We start from the raw sequence: 8,439 nt of genomic DNA on the forward strand, positions 1-8,439 counted from the left end.
TCACTTCTCTGTACAGCTGAACTATGTGACCACCAAGGACAAAGTCATTCCTTTGGGTATATCTCTAGGAGTGGGATTGCTGGATAATATGGCAGATCTATGTTTAGATTTTTAAGAAGTCTCCAAATTTTTTTCCACAGTGATTGCACTAACTTGCATTCCCACCAGCAGTGCATGAGGGTTCTTTTTTCCATACATTCTAGACAACATCTGTTATTGGTGGTGTTTTTGATGATCGCTATTCTAACAGGGGTGAAGTTGACTCTTAGTGTGGTTTTGATTTGCATATCCTTTATGGCTAGAGATGGTAAACATACACATATACACGTATCTATAGGCAACACCCCTAAACCCCCCACATAACTAACTCTTGCCAAACCCCAAAAACAAGAAACATGTTCTACTAACAAACTTTTATACACACATCCACACATAAACCCCATATTTTCATCCTTTATTTTATACGTTCAATTTATTTATGTGCCATCTAAGTATCTCGTAAATTATATCACAAAACACACAAATCCAACCACCACATGACCCAACTCTATACTTCCTCCCTACATACTAGTAAGATACCTAAAATAACTAACCACATAAAAGAAGATTAACCTCAAATACAAGTTAATGTAGCTTTTATATCAAAGCAAGGCACTGAAAATGCCTAGAAGGATTGCATAATCCTATAAACAAATAAAGATTTGGTCCTAGACTTTTTTATTAGTTTTCAGTGAAATTACACATGCAAATCTCCGTGCCCCAGTGAATATGCCCTCTAAGTCTAATAGACCAAAAGGAGCAAGCATCAAGCACACAAAATTTGTAGCTAAAGACTCTTTGCTTCACCACACCCCCACGGGACACAGCAGTGATAAAAATTAAGCAATAAACGAAAGTTTGACTAAGTTACACTGACTATAAGGGTTGGTAAATCTCGTGCCAGCCACCACGGTCATATGATAGACCCAAACTAATAAACTCTGGCGTAAAGCGTGTTTAAGAATTTCTGATCCTCAATAAGAATAAACCTTACCTAGGCCATAAAAAGTTACAGCTAAAACAAAAATAACTTATGAAAGTAATCTTAACAAATCTGATAACACGACAGCTAAGACCCAAACTGGGATTAGATACCCCACTATGCTTAGCCATAAACCTAAATGTACAAACCCAACAAACCATATTCGCCAGAGAACTACTAGCAACAGCTTAAAACTCAAAGGACTTGGCCGTGCTTTATATCCATCTAGAGGAGCCTGTTCTATAATTGATAAACCCAGATTCACCTCACCATCTCTTGCTAAATCAGCCTATATACCGCCATCTTCAGCAAACCCTACTTAAGGCACTTAAAGTAAGCTAAAACATACAACATAAAAATGTTTATGTCAAGGTGTAGCAAATGAGATGGGAAGAAATGGGCTACATTTTCTTACCCTAAGAAAATCAATGGGAACTCTTAAGAAACTGAAGAGGATAAGGAGGATTTAGCAGTAAATTGAATTTAGAAAGCTCAATTGAACCAAGCAATGAAGCACGCACACACCACCTGTCACCCTCCTCAACATTTTTATTACAAGACTTACATAAACTACTGCCACAAAAATTAAGAGGAGATAAGTCATAACAAGGTAAGCATACTGGAAAGTGTGCTTGGAACATCAAAATGTAGCTTAACTATAAAGCATCTGGCTTACACCCAGAAGATTTCACACAATGAACATTTTGAGCTAATTCTAGCCCCAAAACCAATAACCACAACTACATCAAACCTGTAAAATAAAACACTCACCAATCCGTAAAGTATAGGTGATAGAAATACGTACCAGGAGCTATAGAGCCAGTACTGTAAGGGAAAGATGAAAGACTAATTCAAAGCACTAAAAAGCAAAGATTACACCTTGTACCTTTTGCATAATGATTTAACTAGAAAAAGCTTAACACGGAGAACTTTGCCAATCACCCCGAAAACAGACGAGCTACCTAAAGACAGTTATCTATGAACACACTCATCTATATAGCAAAATAGTGAGAAGATCTCTAGGTAGAGGTGAAAAGCCTACTGACCCTGATGACAGCTGGTTACTCAGAACCAAATTTCAGTTCCACTTAAAATTTACTACAAGAAATAATACTCCAACATGTAAATTTTAATCTTAGTCTAAAGAGGGACAGCCCTTTAGATATGGATACAACCTTATATAGAGAGTAAAATCACCTATACAGTCATAGTTGGCCTAAAAGCAGCCACCAATTAAGAAAGCGTGCAAGCTCAACCACATCAACCCCTAAATTACAAGGACCAACATGACCTCCTATAATACAAACTGAGTTAATCTATTTCCCAATAGATGAGCTAATGTTAAGCACAAACTTGTAACAGACTGAATGAATCACTGATAGTTAACATATATATAGAAAAAAAAACCAAACAAACACAGGCCTAACCTATAAAACAAAATGTTAACCCAACACAGGAGAGCTGTAAGGAAAGATTAAAAAAAGTAAAAGGAACTCGGCAAACAAAATCCCCACCTGTTTACCAAAAACATCGCCTCTAGCATTACAACTATTAGAGGCACCGCCTGCCCAGTGACAATTGTTAAATGGACGCGGTATCCTGACCGTGCAAAGGTAGCATAATCATTTGTTCCCTAAATAGGGACTTGTATGAACAGCTTGACGAGGGTTTATCTGTCTCTTACTTTTGATCAGTGAAATTGACCTTCCCATGAATAGGCGGGAATAAACCAATAAGACGAGAAGACCCTATGGAGCTTTAATTTTTCAACCACAATTATATAAAACACACTCACCCCTAATTGGCCTAACCTTATAATTTCTGGTTTGATAACTTTGGTTGGGGTGGCCTCGGAGCACAAAACAACCTCCAAATGATTTAAATCTAGACTAACAAGTCAAAATACAGAAAAAAATCATAAATTGACCCATCACTTGAGCAACAGATCAAGTTACCCTAGGGATAACAGTGCAATCCTATTCTAGAGTCCATATCGACAATAGGGTTTACAACCTCGATGTTGGATCAGGACATCCCAATGGTGCAACCGCTATTAAAGGTTTGTTTGTTCAACGATTAAAGTCTTACGTGATCTGAATTCAGACCGGAGTATTGTATGCAAAATTGTTTTGTTTGTACAAATGGCTTCCCTCATAGGGAGACAACTCCAGTTTTCATGTTGTCCTGTAAGTACATAATCCAAAAAAGATTCAGGAAAAAGATTTGTTTTATTCTTTTGTGTCATTTGATAAATGAATCTTTTTTGTGTAGTGTAAGTTGTCAAAATCAAAATGGAAGCAGAGTGCTGGTGATTCACATCTGAAAGCCTAGCCACTCAGGAGTCAGAGATCAGGAGGATCCTGGTTTTAGCCAGCCTGGGCAAATAGTTCGAGAGACCCTATCTCGAAAAAACCCTTCACAAAAAAAGGCTGGTGGAGTGGCTCAAGGTGTAGGCTTTGAGTTCAAATCTCAGTACCACCAAAAAAAAGAAAAGAAAAAAAAAACACCCAAAACGGAGTAATTTGTGTCAACCCTAACAAAAAGTAAATGAAGCTATGAGATTGTAAAGGAAGAATTTTCACACACACACTTGCCTGATAGTAGCTAACGACAAGCTTACACAGAGGTGAATGTAACATTTTGCAAATAGTACTTGTAAAAGAACAATGCCCAGCAACTGTATTAAACCTTGGACCAATATCACCCTTCTTATTAATTATTGTGACCAGTAATTTCTGTTTCAAACTATCTGACATGATCCTTCTCATTTTTGACTTTTAAAACATCCCTTTCAACCTCATCAAATATCCTGTAGTTGACTGTGGCACACACATTCCCAGTGCAGTCTTCACATCACAGCACTATTCCCAAATAAAACCTGATTTGCTGCAATTTCAATCTATTTTCTTTTCAACCAACAGTAGGGAATGACCACAGTTTGCCATTCTGTAGCATAGAAAATGCTCAATGATTGACTTCAGAATGATAAATGATTATTTGTGAGACAGGCAAGCAGAGGTCTTGGTATCTCTCCAAGGAAGAACTAAGAATGATGGTTAGAATCACAAGACTTGAGCATTACAAGGAACATAACACCAATTAATTTGTATTCTTAGTTGTACAGTTGGCAAACAGCTGGCCCACATCTGCAGTGACATCAATTCAGTGCTAGATCAAGTGTGGCTTGTTTCCTATGCTGTCCTCTGTGCAAACTTGTCATTCCATCTATAGACTATCAGAGATAATTACTATTATAGCAGCAGTTCTCTATGTGAGGGGAAGAGCCCCTTGAAATGTCTGATAATCTTGGCCCATTTTCCCCAACTATGTAGGGATACAGCTAATGTCTACCTCAGGACTGTTGTGTGCATTAAATAAGTTGGTTTGTATGGGGCACTTAAAACATTTCTTGGCACATAGGTGGGTATGTGTGAGTTGTGAATACTACTAACACCCTGAGGAACTCACCTTATGTGTGAACAGGGGAAGACATCTAGATATTAACTAGAGTCTTTTATTATAGTGTGTAATTGGTAAAATACAAATGTGTAGTTCACGTAGTCAAATATTATGTACACATGTTATGTACACTGAAACTCTGGTAACAGGAGAATATTGACACTGTACTTGGAAGAAAGCATAACCAGTGTCAGAATGGAGTAAGCTCAAGTACATGGAAATAAACGCACCATAAAAACAAATGGCTGGTGGACCGGGTCAAGTGGTAGAGGGCCTGCCTAGCAAGCATGAGGCTTTGAGTTCAGGCCCCAGTGCCAAGAAGACAAAATGGTTGTGAGTATGCTTCTGGATTTCAAACAAATGGAATCAGCTTGTTCACTTTTGTGGTTGGTTTCTTTGACTTACTCAGGTGCATCTATCAGTGGTTTGTTTTTGTCTGTTTTTAAAAATATGGAATGCTTTGCGAATTTGTGTGTCACAATTGTGCAGGGGCCATCTAATCTCTGTCTGGTTCTGATTTTAGTATATGTGCTATTTTACTGAGAATACTACTACACTGTATGAACATAGCACATTTATCTTGTTGGAAACACCTGTGCTTTTTCACTATTTAACTATTCTATATGGCTACTATAAACATTCTTTTACAAAAAAATTGCTTCTTTTGAGAAAGTTCTGTTAAGTTCAGTTGCCCATTTCTTAATTGTTTCATTGATTTTAGGAGAGATTAGTTTCTTAAATTCCCTGTATATTCTGGTTATCAGTCCCTTGTCTGAGGTATAGCTGGAAAATATTTTCTCCTACTCTGTAGGTGGTCTCTTCAGTTTAGAGACCTTTCTTTTGTTGGGCAGAAGATTTTTAATTTTATGAAGTCCCATTTGTCCATCCATTCTCTTAGTTGCTGGGCTGCTGGGGTTCTATTGAGGAAGTCTTTGCCTATACTTATTAGTTCCAGACTGTTTCCTGCTCCTTCCTGTAGTAACTTCAGAGTTTCAGGTCTAATATTTAGGTCCTTGGTCTGTTTTGAGTTGATACTAGTACAACGTTATAGATATGGGTCTAGTTTCAGTTTCTTGCAGACGGTTAATCACTTTTCCCAGCAACATTTGTTGAAGAGGCTATCTTTTCTCCATCATATATTTTTGGCACCCTTGTCAAAAATGAGGTGGGTATAGTTGTGTGGATTCATATCTAGTTCCTCTGTTCTGTTCCACTGGTCTTCATGTCTGTTTTTGTGCCAGTACCATGCTGTTTTTATTGCTATTGCTTTGTAATACAGTTTGAAGTCAGGTATTGTGATATCTCCAGCATTGCTCTTTTTGCTGAGTATTGCCTTGGTTATTTGTGGTCTCTTGTGTTTCCAAATCAACTTTAGGGTAGATTTTTCAATCTCTGTGATGAACGTCATAGGGATTTTGATGGGAATTGCATTAAACATGTAGGCACCTGCACAACCATGTTTATTGCGATGCTGTTCACAATAGCCAAGTTATGGAAACAACCAAGATGCCCCAGTACTGATGAATGGATCAACAAAATGTGGCACTTGCACACAGTGGAATTTTACTCAGCCATGATGAAGAATGAAATCTTATCATTTGCAAATAAATGGATGGATCTGGAGAACATCCTTCTGAGCAAGGTTAGTCAGGCTCAGAAGACCAAAAATGATATGTTCTCCCTCATATGCACACTTTAATCTTGGAAAAATGCAGCCATGTGTTTGGACTTGGATCACAGGACAAGGGGAGAGCACATACAGCAGTTATAGGAATAGGTAGAGAACCCAAAACATGAAAGAGTTTGATGTCCCCACCCCAGAGGAAGTAATACAGAAACCTTAAAGCAACATGAGGTTAACATGAGAAGGGTATCAGGAAGCAGTGTAAAGATCAGTTAGAGATGAATCAACATACACTGTAACACATGTGTACAAGATAACAGTGATGGAAACATTTCTGTATCGCTATCCTTAACTCAACTAGCAAGGAGACTTTGTCTTCCTTATTATGCTTATGTTTTTTCTTCAACAAAATTAGAGATAAGGGCAGAACAGATTCTTCCTGGAAGTGAGGTGGGTAGGGGGGGAGAAGATGGGGGAGAGGGCAGGGTGAAAATATGACCCAAACAATGTATGCACATGTGAATAAGTAAATAATTTTAAAAAAGGACACAGTCATCTTTGCTAATGTGAAAAAGACTGAGATGGGTCTTCAATGTGAGCTAAGACTCTCCTCCCTGCAGGGGTGCTCAGAACCACCAGGGGGGCACTCAATACCGAACAGAGCACAGCCTAACAACGCTAATAGCAAGGGCAAACATCCATATTTCCACTCAGAAACTGTGGTTTCTCCCCACGCATTCTTCCTCATCACCCCCAAGTTTAGTTACTATAGAGATCACTCCTATTTTAGAACTTCAAAAGTGATTATTTTGTATCCTCCTTCGTTAAAATTCCACATATCAGGCATGGACAAATAACATGACTGATGAACTTCTTACAATATAGTGCATTAATTGCCAAGTATTTAAAAACACATAGGAGTTTCCTCCACCCTGAGCTGGATCTCCATGTCCTCTCTTCTCTATGAGTCACTGCCAATCCTCATCCATTCATAGTTCTTCCACTGGAGTGACCTGGGGATTGCTGAGCTTGTTGATGTTGTTGTCCAGATATTACCAGAGCTTTCCACACAGAGAGGATCTCTGACACTCTCTGGACAATTTTCAGTGTCAGATTTAAGGAAAGGATTACTATACGGGCACCTAGTAGTTACAGACCCTCCATGCTGCTAAACAACTTCTGTTAAAGGAAATACCCACAGCATGGAATTATCTATCCACAATTTCAATAGGGCTCAGGCTGTGAAACTCTACCATACAGCCTTGAAAGTGGTCTTCATCCATAGAGATGCATACATTCATAATAAACTTTGATATACATAAGTTATCACTCTGGAATGTGCATTGAGAACACACAGACACTCTGACTCACATTCATATACCACAATGGTCTTGACAGGCAGAGATACCCACTTGTCATTCAAGTGTCATTTGGCACCTGGACAGTGGGGATTTGAGAATGGCCCTAGGAGAGAATGGGCACCTTGGTAAGACCCAGGATGGGGAGTTGAATCAGTGTCCACACAGACTTGGGAAGCCTCGAGGTCAGCTCTGTCTTTGTCTGGCCCAGACACAGCAGTGTTGGCATAGCTGAAGACAGGCTGGGCTAATGTTGATTCTGACACCATCTTGCTGTGGATTGACTCAGGGACTTAGAGTTCCTAGGAGACATGGCTGTTGAGAACATGTGGCTTGGATGACTCAATGGGACTCAAGGCTACTGTGGCAGGTTGAGAAGTATGTATTCCCTTGGTTCCTGTGTTTAGAGTTATTGACACTGCACATGGTGTCCTTGATGTTGAGCTGTGGTCTGGTTGAGGATGTGCATCTGCATTTAATTTTTTTGCAGTCCTGGGTTTGAATGCGGGGCCTTCAAACCATGATCCATCTGATCTCTGCCTCCTGAGCACCTAAGATTACAGTGGTCCAACTCATTTAATGTGTTAAATTCCACAATAGCTTTACATTACTCTGGAGTTTCTCAGTAAATTAAACCAGTTTAAGCATTTTAAAAATATATGGTGAAAACTGATTGCTCTAATAATAATCTTTTGCATGACATTTGGAGGATTGGACATTTTATGATACTAAATTTTATATTTTGGATGTACTGGGGTTTGAACCCAGGGCCTCATGCTTGCCAAGTACTTAAGATATGCCCCCAGTTGTGATATGAAATTTTAAAGTAACTTCTACCCCTTCTGTGTCTGTCAATGTTATTGATAAGTTTTAATAGAAATAGAATGATGAAACCACTTGCAATTGCTTTAAGTGTGGCAGAGAAGAGAGTCAAAAGGGGAGAAAGAAGGGGCGATCTAATCATTGTACAATGTAAG

General features: G+C 38.8%; 1 non-coding gene across 1 annotated transcript; it reads right to left on the bottom strand.

The window, feature by feature from the left end:
• Positions 1 to 4,924: 4,924 nt before the first annotated feature.
• LOC141422078 (U6 spliceosomal RNA) lies at positions 4,925 to 5,029 on the bottom strand. The gene has a single exon (XR_012446736.1). It is a non-coding gene; the product is annotated as a U6 spliceosomal RNA (small nuclear RNA).
• Between the last annotated feature and the right edge of the window lie 3,410 nt (positions 5,030 to 8,439).

This window comes from Castor canadensis, chromosome 3 (genome assembly GCF_047511655.1).
Source record: "Castor canadensis chromosome 3, mCasCan1.hap1v2, whole genome shotgun sequence".
NCBI classification, from domain to species: Eukaryota; Metazoa; Chordata; class Mammalia; order Rodentia; family Castoridae; genus Castor; species Castor canadensis.